This window comes from Gopherus evgoodei, chromosome 2 (assembly GCF_007399415.2).
Source record: "Gopherus evgoodei ecotype Sinaloan lineage chromosome 2, rGopEvg1_v1.p, whole genome shotgun sequence".
Taxonomy (NCBI): Eukaryota; Metazoa; Chordata; order Testudines; family Testudinidae; genus Gopherus; species Gopherus evgoodei.
In genome coordinates, this window is record NC_044323.1 from 86,830,146 (window position 1) to 86,844,611 (window position 14,466).

The following is a 14,466-nucleotide window of genomic DNA, read 5'->3' on the forward strand; positions in this document are numbered from 1 at the left end:
TGTGATGGTGGTGTAATGAACTGTACTCGGTTGGGGTTCTTGGGGCAGTTGGCCTTTATATGTCCCAGTTCATTACATTTAAAACATAGCCCAGCTGACTGGTCATTGGGTTGAGGTGGGTTGCTAGAGACTGGTGAGGTGGGACAATAGGGTGTCTGGGGCTTTCCTTGGGTTGTAGGTGGCGTCTTGGGTGGCCCCCGGTGATAGGGTTTAGTTTCAGTTTGCCCCCTATAATATTCGCTCCCCTTGCTAGTAGCTTTTCTCTTGTCTGCCACTTCCACCCATCTGGCTCCAATCTCCCCCACCTCGGTTACAAGTTTTGGGTTTCCCATCTAGGATGTACCTTTCTATTTCCTCAGTAACACCCTCTAAGAACTGCTCCATTTGCATTAGGAGGGACAGCTCTTCCAGAGAGTTAACATTTGCTCCTGATATCCAGGCAATCCAATTCTTTCCAATGTGGTAGGCGTGTCGGGTAAATGACACATCTGGTTTCCACCTTAGGGCTTTGAACCGCCGACGGGCATGCTCAGGTGTTAGCCCCATTCTGATTCTGGCCTTGGTTTGAAAAAGTTCATAATCATTCATGTGTTCCTTAGGCATTTTAGCCGCCACCTCTGCTAATGGTCCACTGAGCTGTGGCCTCAGCTCTATCGCGTACTGGTCTGTAGAGATGTTGTACCCATGCCAGGTCCTTTCAAAATTTTCTAAGAAGGTCTCAGCATCATCACCTGCCTTGTAGGTGGGGAATTTCCTGGGATAGGGAACAGTACCTGGAGAAGGGTTGTTAGGGTTGGCTGGTACATCCGGCTTAACCTTTGCTAATTCCAGGGCCTGTTGGTGGGCCTCCCTCTGGAGCTCCAAAGCCCTCCAGTGGTCAGCCTCTTTGGCTTTTTCTTCTCTTTCTTTCTCTTTTTCTTTCATCTCTATCTCTTTCTGTTTCATCTCCATAGTTCTCCTGTGGTCAGCCTCTTTGGCTTTCTCTTCTGCGTCCAGCCTAGCCATTTCTAAACTAAACTTGTTAGTTGCTCCACTGGTACTCATTTTTTTGCTTTCTTGTACTGGCCACACACCCCTCTGCAGCTCACTGAAACCTGGAATGTACTCCGCTCAGGGCTGCTTGGTTAACAGAGATTTTCTAACTAGCTGTACCCAAGAGATAGAAAGAAAGAAAACAATTCAACTTGTAAATGCCTTTTGCTGGCCGTTTGCTGGCTCACAGCTTGAAGCCTCCTCTTAACAAAGACTTTTGTTAAAAACTTAACACCTCTACCCTCAGGCTGCTTTCCAAGCAGCTAGAAAGGAGAGGGGAAAAAATCCTACTGTCTTTTGGTTCTTAAAAAATACCACACTGGCTTTTGGTTCCTAAAAATCCCAAACCACTGCTCACCATGTCAAGGTTTTTTCCCCACTTTGAACTTTAGAGTACAAGAAGTGGGGACCTGCAGGAACACTTCTAAGCTTAATTACTAGCTTAAGTCTGGTATGCTGTCACCAGCCAGAATTTAGTGTCTGGCACACTTTCTGTTCCCCCAAAACCTTCCCTGGGGAGCCCAGACCCAAACCCCTTGGGTCTTAAAACAAGGAGAAATTAATCATCCCCCTCCTTTCCCCCCCAGACTTTCCCTGCCCTGGGTTGCCTTGAGAGGCTTCACACAGATCCAAACTCCTTGGATCTTAAAACAAGGAGGAATTAACCATCCCCCTCCTTCCCCCCCACCAATCCCTGGTGAGTTCAGACCAAATCCCTTGGATCTTAAAACAAGGAAAAATCAATCAGGTTCGTAAAAAGAAAGCTTTTAATTAAAGAAAGAAAAGATAAAAATTATCTCTGTAAAATCAGGATGGAAAATGCTTTACAGGGTACTCAGATTCATATAGACTAGAGGGACCCCCCGCCCAGCCTTAGATTCAAAGTTACAGCAAACAGAGGTAAAAAATCCTTCCAGCAAAAGAAACCTTTACAAGTTGAGAAAACAAACATAAGACTAATCCGCCTTGCCTGGCTATTACTTACAATTTTGAAACATGAAAGACTGATTCAGAAAGATTGGGAAAGCCTGGAATGATGTCCCATCCCTCTCAATCCCGAGAGCGAACAACGAACCAAACAAAAAGCACAAACAAAGACTTCCCTCCACCAAGATTTGAAAGTATCTTGTCCCCCTATTGGTCCTCTGGTCAGGTGTCAGCCAGGTTTACTGAGCTTCTTAACCCTTTACAGGTAAAAGAGACATTAACCCTTAACCATCTGTTTATGACTGTCATAAACAGATAAGAAAAGTTAATAGCACAGAAGTACTTTATATCTCTTTGACTATAAAGGGTTAACAAGTTCAGTAAGCCTGGCTGTCACCTGACCAGAGGACCAATCAAGAGACAGGATACTTTCAAATCTTGAGGGAGGGAAGTTTTTGTGCTGTGCTATTAGTTTTGGTTGTTGTTCACTCTGGGTTCTGAGAGTGACCAGACGTGCAACCAGGTTTCTCTCCAATCTCCCTGATACAGGCTCTTATAAGTTCAAAATAGTGAGTACTAGATAAATAAAGTGAGTTAGGCTTATGTTTGTTTTCTTTATTTGCAAATGTGCATTTGGCTGAAAGGAGTTTAATTGTGTATTTGGCTGAAAGGAGTTCAAATTGGTATTTTGCTGAAAAGATTTTAATTTGTACTTGTATACTTAGGCTGGGAGGGTGTTCCCAGTGTCTACGGCTCAAAGACCCTGTACCTATTCCGTTTTTTTTTAAATTTACAAAAATAATTTTTACTGTTTTTTCTTTCTTTAATTAAAAGCTTTTCTTGTTTAAGAACCTGATTGTTTTTTTATTCTGGTGAGAGCCCAGGAGCCTGGGTCTGGATCCACCAGGGAATTGGTGGGGAAAAAGGAGGGAAGGGGGAGAGAGAGGTTAATTTCTCTCTGTGTCAGGATTACTGTCTCTCTCAGGGAGAACCTGGGAGAGGAAGAGCGAAGGAGGGGGAAAGGTGCATTTTCCTCTCTGTTTTAAGATTCAAGGAGTTTGAATCACAGTGATCTTCCAGGGTAACCCAGGGAGGGGAAGCCTGGGAGAGCAACGGTGAGGGAAAGGGTTTACTTTCCTTGTGTTAAGATCCAGAGGGACTGGGTCTTAGGGGTCCCCGGGCAAGGTTTTGGGGGGACCAGAGTGTACCAGGCACTGGAATTCCTGGTTGGTGGCAGCGCTATGGGTACTAAGCTGGTAATTGAGCTTAGAGGAATTCATGCTGGTACCCGATCTTTTGGACCCTAAGGTTCAGAGTGGGGAATTGTACCATGACAATGAAAAATGTCAACATCAAATCCTTCCCCAAACAACTCTAAGATAAACTCTACAACCTTATCCCGCTCAACCCACTCCAGGGATGTTTTACATGCTTCTCAAGATACACAACTAAGAGAGCCCAGGCAGACCCATCATATCTGGCCACAACACTCTTACTGAAGGAATATGAAGATTCAAAGATACCATTCTCAATCCACTCACCACACCAAGGGTGAGTTTTTTCCAGGACACAACCGACTTCCTCCAGAAACTCTGCAACATCAACAACCTCACTCATACTACAACACTTGTCACCATGGATGTTACCCCTCTACACCAACGTCCCTCACTATGATGGCATCTTTGCCTGCCTCAACTATCTAGAAGACAAGGGACATCATTCAGACATCTACCCCAGGCACATGGCCAAATTCACCCATTTCGTCCTCACACATAATTTTACAGTCAACAACAAACACTTTGTCCAAACAATGGGAACAGCCAAGATATTAGGATGTCTCCCCAATATACCAACCTCTTCATGGGCCACCTTGAGGAAGAAGTTCTGGAAAAATTGCAACATAAAAGTAATTATACACCTGATACAGCAATGATATTTTCATCTTCTGGACAGCCTAAACTCCCTAATAGATTTCCCGTGCAACTTCACCAACCAGCACTCATCCATCAAACTCTCTCTAGAACACCAGCATCAACTTCGCAGACACCACGGTCAGCTTCAGCACTGGAACTTTACAGACAACTATGTACAAGAAACCCGTTCATCACCACACCTAACTCCACAGATCCAGCAACACCCAAACACACTGCTGCTTACGTCAATGTAAGTTATGTTGCTCAGGGGTGTGAAAAAATCACCCTCCTGAATGACATACCTTACGTTGACCTAATACTGTGTCTACACAGCGCTATGTCAATGGAAGATGCTCTCCGGCCGACTTTCTTTCCCCCTCTCAGGGAGGTGGAGTACTGAAGTTGCTGGGAGAGTGCTCTTCCATCAATTTTGTGTCTTCACTAGACCTGCTAAATCAATGCTGCTGCATCAATCGCAGAAGTGCCGATTTAGCATGCCAGTACAGACGGGCCCTATGCCTCCAGCTTGAAGTGTAGACATACCCTAAGTGACTTGCCCAAGGTCACACAGGAAGAGCAGACATTAAAGTTGCCATCACTGAGGTGAAAGGAATTTTGGTAATAATGGCCTTCTGCATATGAAGCAAAAACCAAGGCAATTCTTAATATAATCTATTAATAGGACAGATTGCCCTTGGTCCTTTTCCAGATGTGTAGGAGAGAGAGAGAGCAGTCTTCTGTCACATTCCACCCTCCTTAACAGTTAGGGAGAACTGCACTCAGGAGACCTTGGTGAAGCAATCACCCCAAAGGCTGAGGGGCAAGAAGGGGATGAAGCCATGGCCCTGCCCCTTCTGTACCAGCCTAGGGATGTTGTCAGCCTTGCAAGAGGAACAGATTACACTATCCTGGGAATTTCATAGGTTGGACACTTCTCCTATGCACTGAGGAGCTGGGACAAGGGCTGTGAGGTGGGGAGACTTTGGGAGGCAAAAACCTCTTGGAGCAACCTTGGGATGGTGCAACTCTGCACTGGTCTCAGTATAGGTCAGTGCATTAATAAGAGAGTTGCTATAAAACTGAGTCTTCTTCCTGCATTGTTGACAGTTATAGCACCAGTTGCTATGACCAGACTGCTCACAGATGGCACTGGGCTTTTCCTTCTGCCAACTCTATTACCAGTCCTCATCCCTGATTATATTAAATTACAACAAAGAAATTATATAACTCACTCCTACAGCTCAACCTGTACTCTTGAATATCTGTGCTGTCACTTGAATTCCCACAGCCTTCTAGTGTGATCGTCTCAATAGATACAGAGCAAATAACTTATGCTGCCTATGCTGCTGTGCATAAGCCTGTCTGCATGACAAACATATTGGTGTAGACTCTCTGTAGCTCTATTTCAATATCTCTGTATGATTTCTCTTTCAATCAGTGAAATCTTGCCTCTTTTTAGCCAACACAATTCCTTCTTTCATATGCTCGTTTAGGCTAGCTACAGGAAATTTTATAATGCAAACATACCCTTCTGCTTTACCAATAATATAATATTAAAATAATAGGATTGATAATAATGGCATGCATTATAGTCCCATGAAATTGGCTAGAACAGATTAGTGAAGTCTGGAACAGCAGCCATTAATGTTTTGTGTGATTTATCCATCAATACAAACAATTATAAAACTCATTTGATTTTTCAGAAGAGCCATGGTCCATCTAGTTGCTTAAACATGCACAGGGAGTCAGGAAGCCTTGGGTCTGTTCCTGACTATGCAATGGATTAATGTGATCTTTGGCCAAGTTATGTAATCTCTCTGTGTCTCTGCTTCTCCATACATAAACTAGGGATAATAATGGTTGCTCAACTTTGTAAAGTATTTTGAAATCTATGGATTAAACAAAGAGCTAGAGAAGTGCAAAATATTATTGTTTCCTGGGATTTTGTGGGTTTTAAATGTGGATGGACAAAGAATGATGTGTGTAAATCAGTGTGTGTGCATTTTTCTGGTCAACATTTTAAAAGCTAAGTCTATAAAACAGAAAATAGTCTTCAGTAGCCTCCCTATATATATTATGACTTTAGTGTCATTTACAAATCACTTTTTATCAGTTCCTGGCCACCAACATTCACCTACTCCAAGCAGTTCAAGAGTATAGTTGGCTATTCCTTTCATCACCAGCATGGCTTTTGTTGTTGCAGACATTTTTCTAATAGTCCAGAAACTACTTTCATAGTTTGTTTTACCTTCAGTAAAGACCTTAGCAAGGTCCTTACCAAGAAAGTCTTGGCTTCCTGATGGCTTTCTCCAAGACTGGCTAGCGAGTGTGTGTGTGTGTGTGTGTGTGTGTGTGTGTGTGTGTGTGTGTGTTTGTACACGCGCACGCAGATTGTTGGCCTATCACTCAACCCCCAACCTGGAGCACCAGTGGGCTTTTTTTTTGGTCTGGTCCTTACTCTTTGACTTGTCTGGCTTGAGTGGTTCTATCAGGAGTTAAAACTCCAGCTGGCATATCTCTCATGAACACAAAAGCATGCAAGCCTTCCCTAGATGCCAAGGTGCAGTCCCTAGGAAAGTTGTAAAACACATTACCCTATCAGAATAGAAGTGTTTTACACTGACTTTGCACAGGTAGAAATGACTGCACAAAATTCCTACAGCACATCATTATTGTGTACCTATTTTGTTCAGTATCAGAGAGGTAGCCATGTTAGGCTGGATCTGAAAAAGCAGCAAAGAGTCCTGTGGCACCTTATAGACTAACAGATGTACTGGAGCATAAGCTTTCGTGGGTGAGACGCATGCATCTGATGAAGTGGATATTCACCCATGAAAGCTCATGCTCCAATATGTCTGTTAGTCTATAAGGTGCGACAGGACTCTTTGTTGCTATTTTGGTCAGCTTTTAATATTTTAGAGACAGTGTATGTAACTTGTTCTTTACTGCAGTTTTATGGCCTGTTTTTACCTTTTAAGATATGCATGTAGTCAAGTCTTTTCATCATTGCAAAAGGCACTCAGACACCATGTCTTAGAGGGTTAAATATCATGTTCATGACAACTAAATAAGAAAGCAACACTAAAATCCAAGATGCAAAAAGTGTGATGTATGGACAATCTGAAGCCCTGAGAAACATAAGGAAAATACATTGAAGGTGGTGAATTTGATTGATTAAAGTTAATTTTCCTGTTGTTGATCACCCATACTAGACAAAACAAATTACTATTATTCATTTTTAAGATTACAACAGCACCCAAAATGTGCTAGATGCTGCACAGATACACAGGAAGACAGTTCCTACCAAGTTGACTTTACAATCTGAAACAATATTCCACTGGTTTTATCTAACCATTCAAATGAGCTGCTCTTTAGAAACTCTGGGGCTGTGTTCAATAATGCTTGATAATGAACTTTGCTGGGTGATTTATGAAACGTGAAAACATCTATCTTTTTTTTTCATCAAAACAGAAGCATGATGGTATTGGGTAAATTTTTCTATCAAATTTTGAAGGTTAAAGGGTTTCTGTCATGTAGTTCAGTTGGCTAGGCTTAATACATGAGGACCGACTCTTCTTTATGTAATTCTCTTGTGATTATTTGCCTTGTTGTTTTGTCAGGTGTTTTTATATATCATTTCTCTAACAGATCCACTCTGGACTTAAAAAATAATATGAAAAAGTAAATAAACTGCATGTTTAACTCTGGCAGAAAACAGGAACAACACAGAGATGGAAATACAAAGAATGGTTTTAAAAGGTCATAGCAGGATGTGATTCTTGGTTTTAATATGTATCTTTTTACAATGACATAAAACAATGCAGAGATGGACATCAGAACAGTAACCAAAATGCAACATAATCATGAGATCAGTAAGCAAGTCAACAATTCTTATAGGGAATTCAAATGACTTTTGCAGAGTAAAAAGTCAACACTGTATTGAGATATATATCAGAAAGGACAATTAATGTGCCAAATGAATTCAGGTTGAGATGTTCATCTTAAATGTGCAGCATTTTCTTCATAGATCATAGAACAAAAGGTGACTAAACAAAACAAAAAAGCTTGCACAAAAACATATTTAAATAAATATAAAATAGATGAGAAGTGGAAAATAATAAAGAAGCATGGTAACACTATATGAAACATCTACTGCACAAACACTAACCCATCAGCTTGAAATATGCTATCATGTAACACAGGAGTAGTCAATTATTTTTTGTCAAGGTCCAAATTTCTTGGTCAAGGTATAGTCAAGGTCCTGTCTCCACAGAAAATAATTTTAAAAACCAACACGGATAATCATAATAATAAGTAAATAAAAAGATGTTTGGGTCTGATCAAAAGTGTGTGGCAGTCTGGATTTGGCCCACAGTCTGCCTATTGACTATCCCTGATGTAAAGTATGTGAGACGTTTACACTGACACATATAGTACTACATATGTGCTAAGAGTTATAGCTACAAGCCGTTTAGTGGTGAGATTCTGCTTATGTTCTAATATAGATATAGATTGATCTCAATTTCCTCCATTTTTAGGGCCATACTATTTCCCTTCATGCAAAGCCAAAGTAAACAAGTTGACATAAGTGAACTGAGAGTTGGTGGAAAGGTGCAGCTGTCCCAGCTAGCATCTTGATGTGTGGCAGCTGCACAGCCAAACTCCTGTTATTAACACAGCCTGGGAGCTGTAATAATAGATGGGGACTGTGAATGCCACATATCTGGGGACTATATTGATCCCTATAGAAGTAGATTCACAGTGCTCCCTGTAGCCCTCATGCTCCTAACTCTTCTCACCACAAGGCAGAGGGACACCAAACAGGCATGCGGTGTCCTGCATAGCCTTGTGTCTACTGGCCCTTGGCACTTAGTATACTGACTTTCAGTTTTTTTCATAAATGTTTTTAATTTTAAACTGGTTTTAATTGTCCCCTGATAACCAAAAATACAGGTCATTTACCAGCCAGGTGAAGAGCCAGAGGGAGATCTGATTGAGGAGGAAAATGGTTTGGGGTCTGTAGAGGAGTAGTAGAATCTGTGCTGCAGATGGTTATACCCAGTGTTGGTCGTGCTTTCGGCACAGTATCCTGCTCAGCCTGTGCTGGCTTGAATCATAATGATTGTGCTGTGTTTACAGCCTGCCACATGCATTGTGGTGAAGGAACGGCATTTGAGTCTCAAAAGGAGCAATTCATTCTGTGCATCAGTTCTTCACAAGAGGCAATGGGCTAAATCCTTAGCTGCAGTGGAGCAGAGCTGGAAAGAGCTGTAGGTGAGAAGACAACTTGGCTTTAAACCAGATCCCAGTTCAACCCACCCAGTGTAGGTCAGAGCAGACTAAGGGTCTGTTCTAAATTCTGCTTGCTCAAAATGGCTCCTGTGGGTCCATTATACCAGCAAGGTTTGCTGGAGTCCACAGCTCCAGCTCTGTCCCACCCTGAATTTACCTCCTAGGCTGGGGGAGAAAGGAGAAAAGGGTTGGGAAGTAGGTATTTTAGAACCGGCATCACTAGCGCTACCCAACAGCTAAGTGCCCGTCAGTACAGGAATGGCTGCCCTGCACTGAAAGGCTTTCTGGAGGAAGGCAGTAGTGCATTATGGTCTGTGAGGGGGGAGACAAGGTCAGAAACTGCTACAAAAAGGTGGTGTTGGTCATATTTGTAGCACTGACTCACCCCCTTAGAATGTAAGGGTGGAAGCAGGGCAGGCTCCAGGCCCTAGCATGCCAAGCACGTGCTTGGGGCAGCATGCTGTGGGGGGCACTCTCCCAGTTGCCGGGAGGGCGGCAGGTGGCTCTGGTGGACTTCCCGCAACTGGAGCCGCAAGACCAGCTGACCATCCACAGAAACTCCTGCGGCAGGTCCACCGGAGCCGCGGGACCAGCTGACCGTCTGCAGAAACGCCTGTGGGAGGTCCACCGGAGCCGCAGGACCGGCAAGCGGCAAAGCCCCCCCCGTGGCATGCCGCCGTGCTTGGGGCGGTGAAATGGCTAGAGCCGGCCCTGGGTGGAAGGATTTAAAGGTGCAAGCTCTGGTGTTGGGAAACCCCTTTCTCTACACAGCAGGCAAGGCAGCACCCACCCTGCCTCCCCTTGAGGTGTGATTATCCAGTAGGGTTTGAACCTGCTGTGGGCATTGTGCTAGTCGCTCCTTTTTAGGGGGCCTGGGAAGGAATTTTTCCCCTCACCACCATATTGGCTTCGGTGGACTGGGTTTTTTTTACCTTCCCCACAGCAGGTGTTAGGGAACACCTATTATGGTGAGCACAAAAGATGAGGTAGGCTATATGTCTCAGCTTGTTTGGTAAATGTGGAGCAGATGTCCAGTGCAGGTACTCCATAGGGAAGGCATCTAGTGACCAGATATATGGCCTGGTAAAGGACTTACCCAGCACTTCCTTTTTAAAGGAATGGAACAGTGTGGGGTTTGGGGCTCCTATTGCTGACTCCCCCCTTTCTTATAGCCCACCTTACCCCTCCTACGAGTGGTGGTGGTGGATGATAAGGTCCTGGCAATGGATTTGCTGGAGGGACCTGGATGGAAAAAGAAGGGGAGCTGGTGGAAACCACACCACTCTTTTCCCAGGTAATTACAAAATAAACAGGGGTTACTTGCACTGTGCACTTTTATCTGCCGAGTAGTCCCAGACATCTAATAATAAAGTTGCAGACTGATTAAATGTATATCAAGTGTCTCCTGCCCTTCTTTTGGTATAGCTGGACAGTCCTCCGTTGTCCCTTGAGGCTGCTTTTTCTTTGCCTGAGAAACACAAAAAAACCACAGAATGTGGGCTGTGCATCTGAACCATTTTCTCCATACACAAAGTCCAGCCTTTCAGTGCCTTGTATGGGACTTTATTTTTCAATGTCCAAATAAAAATAAGTATTTTCGTATAACTGCGTTGTTTTTTATTTATTTATTTTATTTACAGACGGTGCTTACATTTTGTGTCCTGCACCACTAAAATCATACACCAAAATCAGTCTGGCAAACTGATATTATTATATCTGATGTATTGTCTGTCATTCAAGTGGTATTACTCCAGATAGTCTGTATGTGTGAAAAAAATCAAATGATAGGTCCAGTATCACAGTTAGCTCACTCTTTATTGTCTCTGTCATGCCAACAGGAATAAAAATTGCTAAATAAAGTACCTTTTGTGGCTAACGGTGGAGAAATGACTGAATCCACACAAGGAGTGGGTCTATTGAGTGAGAGGTGCACTTTTATATAATTATTATTGGAGTAGGTCTGAACTTCAGTGACAAAGCCTGAATAACATGCGTCCCTCTGTAGCTCAAAAATCCCTATTGTAAATTGAGCTTGAACAGTCATATGGCCATGTGAGTAAGTAATACTACTATGATGTTCAGCCCTCTAGCAGGAGCAGTTCACATCAAAGATATTATTCCAGCTCTGCAGGACAGGGATGTAGTGCACTCATTACTGAATGGGACCAATAGAACAATTAACATATTCATGAAGATCTGCTTCACAGAAGGCGAAAGGATTTTCTGACTAGTGTCAGTTTTCAAAGTCACAAAAATTTGCAGAAACGACAAGGAGTCTGGTGGCACCTTAAAGACTGACAGATTTATTTAGGCAGAAGCTTTTGTGGGTAAAAAACCCACTTCTTCAGATGCATGGAGTGAAAATTACAGATGCAGGCATTATTATACTGACACACGAAGAGAAGGGAGTTACCTCACAAGTGGGGAACCAGTGTTGACAGGGCCAATTCAGTCAAGGTGGCTGTAGTCCACTCCCAATAATTCATGAGGAGGTGTCAATTCCAGGAGAGATAAAGTTGCTTTTGTAGTGAGCCCAGGGGCGGCTCTAGCTTTTTTGCCTCCCCAAGCATGGCAGGCGGGCAGCCTTTGGCGGCACGCCTGCAGGAGGTCCCCGGTCCCATGGATTCGGTGGCTTGCCTGTGGGAGGTCCACTGGTCCTGCAGCTTCAGCGTACCTGCTGCTGAATTGCTGCCAAATCCACAGGACTGGCGGACCTCCTGCAGGCAAGCCGCCGAAGGCTGCCTGACTGCCACCCTCACATGGACCGGCAGGATGCCCCCCGCGGCTTGCTGCCCCAGGCACGTGCTTGGTGCGCTGGTGCCTGAAGCCGCCGCTGAGCGAGCCAGCCACTCCCAGTCCCTATTCAAGCCCAAATTAATGATGTTAAATTTGCAAATGAATTTTAGTTCTGTTGTTTCTCTTTGAAGTCTGTTTCTGAAGTTTTTTTTGTTCAAATATGGCTACTTTTAAATCTGTTATAGAATGTCCAAAGCTTATGCCCAAATAAATCAGATAGTCTTTAAGGTGCCACTGAACTCCTTGTTGTTTTCATGGGTACAGACTAACACGGCTACCTCCTGCTACTTGAAAAAATTGCAGAGCAATTCAGGGTAGAATTTGGCCCAGGGGCCAAATTCCACAGCCCCTAGTCAGTCCTTAAATTAAGCAAAACCTATTTAGAACCATAATAAGACACCCAAGTATGTATGTGTTATGTTCTAATAATCATACATTTTGGGAATTAATGGCACGTTAATCTTTTGTATAGCTGCTGCTGTATAAATGAATAGCTTTCAGAATTTCCTGGTTATGCTGAACATTTATACTTAATAGTTGAAACTATTTTATGATTGTATTGGCAGGAGCACTCGAAAGACAGTAGGCAGGGGTTAAAAGCAGCCCTGGAGAGGGCTGTGGCTGGGAAAAGCAGTGAGGGCAGCTGAGGGAGTAGCTGACCACAGGTGTGGCCTGCTGAATCAGGGCCCAGCTGGCCTGGATCAAAGGACTGTGGGGCCAGGAGACAGAGAACTCTCACTCTAGCCCTGGAGTGGGAAGGATTAGCTGCCTGAGATCAAGGTATCTGAAATAGAGCAGTGTTGGGGAAGAGCAAGAGGAGCTGGGGAGCTCCAGCCTGGTAAACTCCCAGGCTTTAGGCCTTGGTGAAGGCCTACAAAGGTACTGGGGCTACAGAGGTGTAGCCTGGGAATAGGCAGAGGCAACTGGTTCTAACCTTTTGCCAATGATGAGTGGCCATTACAGGCTGCAGTCTGCCCCAGTGAGTGGGGGCTAGATGGTGATTGGCAGTAGCCACTGAAGCAAGGTGGGTTTAGAGGGTTGGGGTTCCCCTGGGAGGTGAGACCTAGAGTGCGGGGGTACTGCTGGGGCAGAATCCTGAGGAAAAGGGCACCGGGGTCCAGGAGGGACCTGGGGCAGGCAAGACACCGGCCCACAGAGAGTGCTCTGGAGCTGGAGTTGAGCTAATTCCCAAGACAACCAGCAGAAGGTGCCATGGCAGTGAGTTTTCACTTTGTTACAGCTTCTTATAATTACATTTTCACAGTAATTTACAATATAATTCTGGGATGTATTTACAAGAATATCATATGTAAGACATGGGAAGTCATTATTCAGCTTTCCTTGGGACTAGCAAGGCCTCAGCTGGAGTACTGTGTCCAGTTTTAAGCACCACACTTTAAGAAAGCTGTGGACAATTTGGAGAGAATTCAGAGAACAAAAATGAAAGGTTTAGAAAACCTGACCTATGAGGAAAGGTTAAAAATCTGGGTATGCTTAGTCTTGAGAAAAGTCAACTGGGTGGAGACCTGATAACAGTCATCAAATGTGTTAAGGGCTGCTATAAAGAGGATGGTGATCAATTGTTCTCCATGTCCGCTGAAGGTGAAGAAGTAATGGGCTTCATCTGCAGCAAGGAGATTTTGTTTAGATGTTAGGAAGAACTTTTTAACTATAAGGATAGTTAAGTATTGGAATAGGTTACCGAGGGAGGTTATGGAATCTCCATCATAAGAGATTTTTAAGAACAAGTTAGAGAAACACCTGTCAGGGATAGTGTAGGTATACTTAGCCTACCTCAGCACCGCAGATGGACTAGATGACCTCTCAAGGTTCTGGTCAGCCCTCCTTCTATGATTCTTAACCACCACCATTGGCATGAAACATTGGTATGTCATAGACCTCAATCCTGCAAACACTTAGCTAAGCAAGTAATTTGACCCTCATGAGTAGTCCTGCTGAATGCCATGGAACTATTCACACAAGTAGGTTGCAGGATCAGGATGATATTGTTTAATTAAAAAAAGGAGGGTGGATACTGAGAGTAGCCCATCTGATCTGCATCGCTTTATGGAGGATACATCTATTACAGCTATCCAAACACGGGAGGATACACTTGCATGAAGCTGAAGACAAGGGTAGGCAACCACAGGAAAAGCTGAAGGTCAAACAGACTGAGAAAATTATTCTGATTTAGATCAGCTGTTCCTTTTTCAAGCCAGCCCTCATTTACATTGATGAGGAAGTGGTTATTGCCATCCTTTGATTGCCCAGCTTAGCAATTGTTCTGAGATGAACAGTTAAAAATAACAAGAGAGCTTCACCTTTAGGCAAAATGCTGCCAAATAACCTTTTCAGACAAAAGTGAGGAATCATAGTAATGTCTGAAGCAGACCTACAGGAATCCTTCCAAATTTACTCTCAGGACAGGAGTAGGATGAATGTGGTGATTCGGAGGAGTATTAGTACTGCTGAGAAAGAGAGTAATGTAGTGATTTCTCTAGGTTAA